General features: G+C 36.4%; 1 long non-coding RNA gene across 1 annotated transcript in view; it reads left to right on the top strand.

Moving 5' to 3' along the window:
- The first annotated feature begins 3,222 nt into the window (after nt 1–3,222).
- LOC115306174 overlaps nt 3,223–11,866 on the top strand; it is a 50,933-nt gene continuing 42,289 nt past the window's right edge. The window contains exons 1-2 of the long non-coding RNA XR_003915221.1: nt 3,223–3,331; nt 9,547–9,627. This is a non-coding gene — a long non-coding RNA (uncharacterized LOC115306174). The remainder of the gene's footprint in view (nt 3,332–9,546; nt 9,628–11,866) is intronic.

The raw sequence follows: 11,866 nt of genomic DNA, 5'->3' as shown, positions 1-11,866 counted from the left end.
TATGCAAAGCTAAAGAAGTTCATATTTCCATTTTAGTTTGTAGTGTAATTTAAAAAAATGTTTATTTTTGAGACAGAGAGAGACACAGTGCGAGTGGCAGAGGGGCAGACACACACACACACACACACACACACACACACACACACACAGAATCCCAAGCAGGCTCCAGGCTCCATGTCGTCAGCACAGATGCTGGTGTGGGGCTGGAACCGATAAGACATGAGATCAAGACCTGAACTGAAGTTAGATGCTCAACCACCTGAACCATGCAAGTGCCCCTTTAGTGTAGTTTTTAAAAAGGTATGAAACATTATCAGATAATTAGATTTTGAGGGGGTTAGTATGTTTTTGCTTTGATATAAATACTTATAATTTCTTTTAGATTGATCACAATTAATAAATTAATGCAGTGAGTTACATTTCTAATTTAAGCCCTCTTGGAATTCCTGGGATAAACCCTAGTTAGTTATAATCCACTCTATTTCATTTGTTATTGTATTTTGTTAAATGATATTTTACTCCATGATTTTTCTATCTATATTTGCAATTGAAAATATAATTGTATTCTATTGTCATTCTAGGTCATCTATGTCATTCTAGGTCACACTAGATTAAAAAATATAATGGGCAGCTGTAGTTCTTTTTTACTTTCTATCTTGCATAATATAAAAATTAATTTTTTGAATAGTACTATTTGCCCATTGAATTATGAGGGTCTGGGATTTTAGGGATGGAGAGATCATTTCAATTTCTTTAATTGGTTTATTAAATGTCTCTATATAGTTTTGTGCCAGTGGTTGACATTATATATGTTTCTAAAGCCTACCCATCAAAAATTAATGTTTATTTATTTTTGAGAGAGAGAGTGTGTATATGCAGGGGATAGGCAGAGAGAGAGAGGGAGAGAGAGAATCCCAAGCAGGCTCCATGCTTTCAGGACAAAACCCGACGTGGGGCTCAAACCCACGAACCGTGAGATTATGACCTGAGCTATAATTAAGAGTCAGATGCTCAACCGAACTGAGCTACCCAGGTGCCCTGTGGAGCTGACCCGTTTTGTCTAAGATTTCAAATTTGTTAGCATTCAATTGTTGATAATATGGTTTCTTTTTGTTGATGCTCTTCTGTGTCTGTAATGATTCCTTTTCTTAAGAATGATTCTCCTTTTCTTCATTTAGTGTTTCATTTGTGTGCATCTCCTTCCCTTTCTTCGTTTTCTTTCTTTCGTTCTTTCTTCCTTTCTTTCTTTTTCTTTCTTTCTTCTTTCTCTCCTCCCTTCTTTCTTTCCCTTTTTTTCTGTCTTTCTTCTTTCTTTCTCTCTCTTTCCTTCTTCCTTTCTTCTTTCCCTTTCTTTCTTCTTTCTTTCTTTCATTCTTTCCTTCTTCCTTCTTTCTTTCCTTCCTTCTTTCTTTCTCTTTCCTTCTTTCTTTCTTTCCTACTCTTTCTTTCATTCCTACTCTTTTTCTTTCTTTCTTTCTTTCTTTCTTTCTTTCTTTCTTTCTTTCTTTCTTTCTTTCTTTCTTTCTTTCTTTCTTTTATTCTTTCTTCCCATGATCACTCTTGCTAGTGCCAAGAATTACCTACCAGTAAAGCAACAACATGGATAAATTTCAAAATCTATTTTGAGTAATGGAATCCAGACACACAAAAAAGTATATCTTTTTTAATGAGTCCATTTATATAGAATTCTAGAGAATGCCAACAAATGTATAATTACAAAGCAGATCAAGGTGTTATGTTCTAAAGACCTTGTATCAGGCTGTTTGCTGCATTTCTTTCATGGTAGTTCTTTGTTCAGATGCCAAAGTTTTGCCCCTGTGAATGCATGTTCCCTGCAGGCCTGTCCAGAAACCCTGGCTGACCTCTAGGCAAGAGTGCCATGTGGCACAAGTCACTGTAGATCACTCTCATTTGCTGCAAACCCATGCTGAAATTTCTGTTATGGTTTGACTTGCAATTTCCCATGAAAATAAGTATTTGTATTTATCCACTGGGGCTATGGAAAGCTTGAGTAGAGGCACAAAGGATGAGAGGCTTGTCCTCCTGAACCAGCCAACGTTCCTTCTTCTCTCGGTAAGTTTCTGTGTCCTTTTTCTGCACCAGCCCTCAGTACAGGGCAGGTCATCCAGAGGCAGTGCAGTCCAGATTCTAGCACAGAATGTAAAATTCTTTCTACAAATTATCAACTGATACTTACAGCAGTCAGTAGTTATTTGCTTTACTTATTTATTTCAGTGCCGCATGGATCATTGAATGTTTGCCACGTGGGTAGGGATGTGTCTGATTTACTCAGCACTGAAATCCCAATCCTAACACTAGTAGGCACCAAATCATTATGTGTTTAATGAATTATTGAAAGTAATGTAAACTTGCTCTCTTTATTCTTCTGTGTGTGTGTTTCTTCTGACATTATTACAATTCCAGGAGGTAAGACACAATGATTCACTGCTTATTCTCACAAAAAATGGGCACACTTATTTTTTTGGCCAAGCAAAAATAGGTTGGAGTTGTGGTGCAGCACAATTATAAAAATCATATAACCTAAATTGACATTTTCAGAAACCATGGAACATGAGGGAAAATTACAATCTATATAATATGTGGAGAGATGACATCTAGTCATTTTTCTCTGTATACAAGCAGGAATAAATATATCACCTTCAGCTATAATGTAGAATATGCTAGAATCATCTATGTAATTGTGTCAAACATCTATTAAAAGTATGCCAATGATAAAGGTATTGTTTATGGTCTATGCCACGGAACAGTAAGATAGCAAGTTTCAAATAGAGACTCTTCTCTATTTTATATATCCTATCGTCTCTTTCTATTATGCCCAAACATTCAGAGCAAGTCAGTTCATGTATCAGCCTGTTAGTAATACCTCTGTGAATGAAGGAGACAAGAACTGATCTGCCCTTGGGGCCAACTGCAAAGAGACTCATTCCCTCCGACAGCAATGGGACTCATTCCAGGTTGCCAAAGATACCTGCATTTCAAAATGCTCTGAAATCAGTGAGGAACCTGGCTTTCTTGACTTTGTGTGGTTTAAAGTACTTGTTTTGTTGTTATTGTTGATTTTTTTAAAGTTTATATATTTATGTTGAAAGAGAGAAAGCACACAAGCAGGAAAGAAACAGAGTGAGAGAGAGAGAATCCCAAACAGTCTCCATACTGTCAGCACATAGCCTGAAGCGGGACTCGAACGCAAAGATCATGACGTGAGCCAAAATCAGGAGTTGGATGCTTAATCGACTGAACCACCCAGGTGTTCGAAGATTATTTGTGAAAACTATTAAGAGAAATCACAAAAATGGAAAGCAAGAAAAAGGTGAGTTGAAATACTTATTATCTCTGCAAAATTATAACTTTTTTGTTTACTTGCTTATTTTGAGAGAGACAGAGACAAAGCGAGTTGGAGAGGGGCACAGAGAGAAGAGACAGAGAATTCCAAACAGGCCACCGGCACACAGCCCAACAAAGTACAGGGTTGGGGGTGGTTTGAATTTATGAAACCGTGAGATCATTACCTGAACTGAAACCAAGAGTCTGACACTTACCCTACTGAACCATTCAGGTGCACCTGCAATATTATGGCTTTTAAAAGTAACAACAAACACGAACACACAAGTATATATATTAATACTTATATAGGGGTGCATGGCACCTGCTTGGAATTCTCTCTGTCCCTCTCTATCTACCCCTTCTTCACTCACGCACACACATGAGTGCACTCTCTCTCTCTCTCTCAAAATAAGTAAACTTTAAACAATTTTTAAAAAATACAAACATTTATAGAACAACATAATTTTATCCTTTTTAAATGCACTTTGGTGCATTTATATAGTCATTTAAGTAGCCTGTCACTTTTTCCATAAGAAATAAACTTTTTTCCTTGAATATATCTTCTTTATTTTAAAATAAGTTCCTATGAGTGGCATTATGGGTTAAGTCATTTTATAATATATAAGACATGCTGCACAGTTCCAGATTCCTCTCTAGATTATGTGTGTCAGTTTACATTTCCAAATATCTTGGACTATACACAGCAGTCTCATTAGTGCTAATGTTAGTAGTGGAAAGTTGTGATAAATATATTGAGCACTTTCAGATTAATTTAAATCAGATAGAACTCTATAGAATTTAAGTTCCCTTTTAACCTCTTATGATTTAACTCAGTACTCACCTGAAAATTATTATTTCCCAATCGTTAAAATACTGACCGTTTCTAACAAAAAACAAAGTGGGTCTATTGATTTAAGATGCCCATAAAGGTGCACAGTATTTACGGAGTGTGCTACCAGGAAGTTTATATTTTGTTTGTATTTATCAGGTTGCCAATTATTCCATTATATTTTTAGTGCTTATTTTTAAGAGAGATGGGGGGGCGGTGCAGAGAAAGGCGTAGACACAGACTAGGAAGCAGGCTCCAGGCTCCAAGCTGTCAGCACAGAGCCGGATGAGGACCTTGACCTCACAAACGGTGGATCATGACTTGAGCTGAAGCCAGACACTAAACAGACGGAGCCACCCAGGTGCCCCTATTTCATTACATTTTAAAGTTGTGCTTTTTTTCTTTGTGTTTGGACATTAGCATCCATGCTGCCTTCCGAAAAGTGGCAGGAGGGTCTCCCCTCTGGCCCCTTTCATGGCTGTAAGTCCATCACTCCCTGAACTGGACCCCAGCAAGCCTCCTGGTTCCTTCCCAGATGTGCTCCTACTCTTCAGAACTCAGAATTTCCTGCAAACTGGCCCACAGCGCTTCTAGCGCCAGGGTACTTCTGACCCCATAAAGGCAGATTTCAGGGCCGTGCAGCACACCCTGAGCCTGAGGGACCCCTAGCGCACAGACTTAGGCAGGGAACTGGGCATTCTCAGTTGTGTGCAGGAGGCTGGCTGCTCAGGGTCGTGGAAGAACCCGGAGCGTAGGTAGAACAATTCGACTGTGCTTCCTCTTAATGTTATTGAATTTGTTCTACATAAACAACAACCTGAAAGTCAAAGACCAGTAATATTGACACCTCTTTTAAGTATTTATACTATTTTTCCCCCACAGCTGAGAAGGTTACCTATAAAAATGTTAGGAGAACATACTGAGAAAATATGTGATAGTTCTTTTTATTATTTTTTTAAGTTAGACCTAGAAATATACATGCTATGATATAAAAATGCATCTTTAAATTTAAAAGGGAGGATGGCCTGGAGTCATATGGGTGGCTCAGTTGGTTAAGCATCCGACTTCCATTCAGGTCATCATCTCCTGGTTTGTGAGTTTGAGCCCGGCATGGGGCTCTGTGCTGACAGCTCAGAGCCTGGAGCCTGCTTCAGATTCTGTGTCTCCTTCTCTCACTCTGCCCCTCCCCTACTTGTGCTCTGTCTCTCTCTCTCAAAAATGAATAAACTAAAAACTTTTTAAAGAGGGATGGACTAAAATTTGTTTGAACATGAAAGAGAGATAAAGCGAAGGTGTCTATATTAACATCCAACAGAAAAAGATTCAAGGCAAAAGAAAATCAGATTGGATGAGATAAAGTCCACACTGAAAATTTTATTATCTTCAAGTGAAATATTAAAACATGTTATACAACACCTCTTTTCACTGCCTAAAAATATTGACTGAAATTCCAATAATAATGTCAGATGTTAACATTATGATGCTACCAATGGGTAGTAAAAGCAAAATACTACCTAATTAATTCTGTTGGTTTATTAGCCATTTATCAAAAAATATGCACTCTAAACAGAGACACTAAATTTTATTTGAATGCTCAAAACGGTTACAAAATTGATCACTTCTCAAGAATAACAATAAATTTCAAACAATCCAAACAGAAATTGTGCGGTTCAATATATCCAACCAAGATGGATGGATATTCTTACTATATGGATAAGAAAATTTATCTAAAAATTAAAAAAAATTTAAGGTAAAAAGATACATTATCCTAAATAACACTTTAATTAATTAAAAAAAATTAACGTTTATTTATTTTTGAGAGAGACAGACAAGAGTGCGAGCAGGGGAGGGGCAGAGAGAGGGAGACAGAATCTGAAGCAGGCTCTAGGCTCTGAGCTGTCCGCACAGATCCTGATGCTGGGCTACAACCCAGGAACTGTGAACCTGACTGTGACTTGGTCAGAAATCAGATGCTCAACCAACTGAGCCACCCAGATGCCCCAACAACACCTTGATTAATTTAGAGAGGGAAGATTTGGGACTAAGCGACAAGCATTAAGCATGTGAAGACAAGATTACTAATATATAAATAAGTGGATTGTGTTCAAATAAACTATGTTAAATGTAAGCCTGGGTCTGACATAAAGAGCTAAGACACAGACATGAGGAAAGCTGTTGGAATCTTCTCTAGAATGCATAGACATTTTTTTCTCTCCTTTTGACATCTTTTTTCTCCTCATTTAAAAAAATTGTGAATAAGTTGACACACAATGTCGCATTAGTTTCAGGTGTATGAAAGGCCACACTGTAGTGTCATTTGTAAGATCCTGAGGAAGTTTATATGCTATGCTGTGCTCATCATCTCTCACCATACAAGCCTGTTACAGCAACATGGGCTCTATCCCCTATGCCATGCCTTTTGCTCCGGTGACCTGTTCCTTCCGTATCTGGAAGCTTGATTTTTATGCTCCTCAGGATCTTACAAATGACACTACAGTGTGGCCTTTCTTGGGACATCACTCCACAACTTGGCTCTCACATAATGAAGGTTAGGAAGGGCCACTTGGTTATACGAAAACATTTTGATCTTAATTATTTTCACAGAATCCAAAGATTTGGACAGGTGCTTACTAGTTACATGAAACAAGAGAGAAAAATTCTAACCAAAGATCACATTTCACCGTATCTGCCATCTTCCTGCATTTCCAGTCTTCTTACTTTCTCCCCTTCCTCCCTGTCTTTATTCTTTCTTTTCCATTATTGTTTCTCCTTGATAAAATTCAATGTGTGTTTTTTAAATACTTGACATCTGGTTTCATTTGCATCCTTGAGCCTAACAGGAGTAATTTACAGTCCTTTGACTTATATAACTAATTACATAACTTATTCCAACCCACATAGCAAAAGAATATAATTTTCTATCTGTTACTTTTTGAAGCTTATATAAAGAAAAAAATAAAAGTTTTACCCAAATAAGTTCAACTTTGTTACTTACTAAAGAAATCTTCTCTTCTCTTGTGGTTCTTCTTCATTTTAAGTTCTGTAAGTCGGTAAAATATCTCTTTAACAAAATTTCCCCCCAAATATTTATAATTTATTCTAGAAAAATGGTTTTAAAAATTCTTATTGAAGTTTTCTTAGATATGAATGGAACACATGGTAAATAAATGATATGTCTTTATAATCTTTATTAAATTCTAGTCTTGGCATCATAATCCATTCTTTCCTGCTCTAGAACTTAAAAAATCTAAAAATATAATAATAATAATCATCATATTCTAACGTATCATATATGGAAGGAAATATTTTAATAATGAATTGGCTGGTCATACATATTACACAGTATAAGTTATAAAATATCACTATATTTTGATACATATGTGTATTTATGCATAACAAAGGCTAGGCATTTGTAAACCAATTCAATAATAAAGATGAGGCATTTATTCATAGGTTGTTGCCTTCTTTGTGCTTATCTGTCTTTTTATCCCCAAATGGTCATTCCTGATAATGCAATTTATCTACAATAATTGTTATTTTAAAATACAAATGTGGTGATGCACTCAGCACTTCGATATTCAGAAGAAATTAATATAGTAAAGAAAATAATTTCTGATATGTAAAAATTTGTACACATTTTGAATCCAAATAGCCAGATTATTTTTTGTTCAGAATTAGCATTGGGACAGACGCACTGCAGATTGATTAATAAACATTCCCCTGTAGGCTTAGCTGTTGTCAGAAGAGGAGTTAAGAGGGGCACCTTGGTGGCTCAGTCGGTTAAGCGTCTGACTTCGACTCAGGTCATGATCTACACAGTTTGTGGGTTCAAGCCCTGCGTCAGGCTCTGTGCTGACAGGTAGCTCAGAGCCTGGAGCCTCTCTTCAGGTTCTATGTCTCCCTCTCTCTCTGACCCTCCCCTGCTCATGCTATCTCTCTCTCTCTCTCTCTCTCTCTCTCTCAACAATAAATAAAACATTTTAAAAAGGTGTCCATGGACTACATCCCATGATATAGAGAGTGGTCAAGGCATATGACTCAATAAAATGCCCAGAAATAATAATATAAAATAAAACAAAACAAAATTTAGAGGTGGTTAAACATCTGCCTTTTTATCTCAACTAAGGTCATGATCTCATGGTTTGTGATATTGAGCCCCACATCCAGTTCTGTGCTGACAGAACAGAGCCTGCTTTGGATTCTGTCTTTCTTTCTCTCTGCCTCTCTCCTGAACATGTGTGTGCACCTCTCTCTCTCTCAAAATAAATAAATAAACTTAAAAAATAACAACAACAGAGTTAAAGCTTTGTTCAGTTATAAATTGTTAATGCAAACTTTATATCTTTATAAACATAAAATAACTTTATAGGTTTTCATAGACATAAAATTCTATTTTTAATCTTAGAGTATACTTGCTATTAATTTTATGAATAAAGGACTAATTAATACTTCAGAAATATTTATCTAAATCCCAAAGCTTTTAGAAGCATTTTCAATTCAACCTTGAAAATTTGAATTAGAGAATAGAAAAATCAAATCGAGAGCTAGTAAATGTTTGAAACAAGATTGTTTCATTAAATGAGAAAATTAAAGGTAAAATTAAAAATTAAATTTAAAATTACTTAAAATTTAAGAAAGTATTTATTGTGGCACAGAGGGGCTTTCTTTGCAAAATATAAAGCCTGTTAGCTAGTATACTTAATGGAGAATTTCTAGAAATTTTAAAAAGACACCAAAGAGAAGAAACAATAGTGAGGGAAAGCTGAGAATCGGTAAAGGGTCGTTTGCCCAACAGTAGAACATGGCATCTCATTGGCTCTCTTTTGCCCCCTCAGGTTAAGGCCCCACCTGTGTATTGGGCACTTCAAACTGTAGGAATGATCCACATGGAATTACAGCCAGTCCTGTGGGTTTTGTTTTCAATTATTCTTAATGCATGTCGTTTTTGAACTTCACCAACAATTTCTGCCTTATTTGGAAGACACAATCCATAAATTTAATCCATTTCTTGACATTGATTCCCTTTTTTATTCTCTAAGTCAGAGTTGTTGTCTTGACTTCTTGCCACACATCCCCCTCCTCATCTCCTATTGTTATTGGCAGGACATTTTTTCTTCCCTTCTGTTTAGTGTCTAAGGTCCCGTGGACTGGGCAATGCTATTCCCGGTAACTAGTGCCTGACCTTCTGGTTAGATTGCTGAATGCTACTGATTCTTGCGTTTAGAGCCACAGATATTGAAATACTGTTTTGAATCTTTGAGAATAATCACTTTCCTGCTTCTCAGATATGCTTTTTTTTTATTTTTTAAGGTAGCATTCTGAGCTGACAGCAGCATGTGTGCATTGTATTTCTCTACATTTCCCTATTACAGAGTGAAAGACCCTCCCTGCTCTGGTGTTCTACTCAACCTGGATCATTATCAGCCCTTTTCCATTTCATGACATATATCACAGTAAGTGACATTTCTAAAAATGCACTGAAAAGAAACTCTGACTTTTCTTGTATTTGGCTAATGTATCTGTTGGATAAAGGTGTATGATGAAGTCAAGTAGCAAGAAAAAACACAATACAAAGAATGTGTTGGATAAAGAAGGAAAAATAATTTAAAAATATTATTATTAAAGGTAAATTTTATTGGTTCTAAGTAAAAGTAATTTCTTGTTTTCTTTATTCTGTTGGGAGTTTTTTCTGCACTTCCTTTTACCAGGTAAGAATCCGAAACTGGTTCATTATTTTTAGGCTTGACATTCATTATGCAGCATCAATAATTAAATTATATTTTAAGTCACCAATTTGATCTATCATAAATATATTATGAAACTTTAAAATACTACTATAGAGAACAAAACCTGGATTTGTGCAAAAGTATAGAAGCAAGTGACAGAGGACACTGAATGCAGAGAGGTATCAAAACTCACAAATTTCTCTGAAATAATGAAGTATAAAGCAATCATATTCTTAATGATCGCAATTTAGTAATTCAGCAATATTTAGATATCTGGACTCTCAGATTGAAAACAGTGAAGCTTAGCTATTCAGATCATACAGTTTGGGATGATGTTTCTTTGGTTTAGTTATCAGAAAAGGATTAAGTTTTCAAACTGACATTAAAATTCGTTTTAAAAATATGGTGCCAATTATAACTTCTGGAAGAATAAGAAATATGTCCCTTGAAGTTTTTGGTGGCAAGTAAAGAAAAATAAAACATTTCTATTCTTTCACTATATTTTCACATACCCAGTCCTTAGTTGTTTGATTCAGGAAATTTGATGACAGATATACAAATCAACTGGTTGGGTGAAAATTAACCATTTAAGCCACCAACATCCTTGGTCTAGTATCTTCGTATTTACATGTTTGTATTAAATAGAATTCCACCAAATAAACACTCTTAATCAAGAATAGCTTAAATAACCCTGGGCAAACAGGTGAATACAGACATTCATGGAGAGGAGTTTGGGCAGGGTAAGCGGTGAATGATAATGATAATGATAATGATAATGGTTGTCGTGGTGTAATCCAACATTTGTTAATGCTTATTAAGAACAAAGCATTATTTTATACAGGGACTAAGTAATTTAATCTTGACAATAACCTTATGAGGTTTTTGCAGTACATTTTCTACTTTCCAGAGGCAAAATGGAAGTAGTTAAAAGTGGGTAGGTAACTTGTCCAAGGTTAGACAGCTTGATGGTACATACATCCCAGCTTCAGGAATGAAGGATCTAAAGAATTATTTGATCTCAGGAGCTGGATGGGTGTACAGTTTCACAAGCTCAAGAAATAGAATGTGGGAGAGACAAAGAGGATGTGAAATTGAAGAAGAGTCAACATGAATGTAAAGGGAACCAGTGGCGTTTGTTCCTAGGGTAAGACCCTTACCGGAGATGAGTAGAGGGTAACAGATGGGTTTGCAGAGGGCTGGCAAAGGCTTCCATAAACAAACCTAAGTTGGAATCAGGAAGGGTGCATTTCATTCTGTGCAGATGTAGACCCCAGAGGGCATAGAGGATGGGGTGGAATGGAGCTTAGGCTATGTATCAGTCCTCATATTCCGCCTACCCTCCCTCAACTATGTGCCTTTGGGCAGCAAAGCCAACAGCCAGGGGCCAGGCGCTACATGGAGTCCCTTGGATCAAAAACACCTTGGGCACCAGAAAAAACACAAAAGCATAGGGGATAAAATGTTTACTCCAGCAAGGTGTGCTTTCTCTGCCTGGGGCGAAGAGAGGCTAGGGGTGGGGATTGCTGATCTGCTAACCTCAGCCATGGAGCAGTCAGTGTTCTTTCCAGAGCCAAGCTCATCATCCACTGAGGGAGAGAGGGAAGGACAGTTGGGGAGGGTTAGGATAGGAAAACAAAAGGGGATTATGACCAGAGGTGTGGCCCCAACTGGGCTCTGTTTTCTTTCTCCTTATTTCTATCTTCTTTCCGCTAAATGTCAATCTCTTTGTTCATAGTTTGTTTTTCCAACTATTATTAACATCTCTTCAGTTCTTTTCAACTTTATTTTATTTTTTAAATTTTTTAAATTTATTTTTTTCTGTACTTTTTTTAATATAACACAATTTATTTTTTAACATATGCAATTATTTTCCATCATTTACAATACAGTAGTTACAATGACACTCCGAACAGAAAAGCAAAGTAAAAAATCAAAACACCAACTTCTGTTTCATGTAATTAGACTT

The sequence above is a fragment of the Suricata suricatta genome, chromosome 2, assembly GCF_006229205.1.
Source record: "Suricata suricatta isolate VVHF042 chromosome 2, meerkat_22Aug2017_6uvM2_HiC, whole genome shotgun sequence".
In the NCBI taxonomy this organism is placed as follows: Eukaryota; Metazoa; Chordata; class Mammalia; order Carnivora; family Herpestidae; genus Suricata; species Suricata suricatta.
The sequence above is the reverse complement of the archived record's forward strand: the minus strand, read 5'-3'. Positions and strand labels throughout refer to the sequence as shown.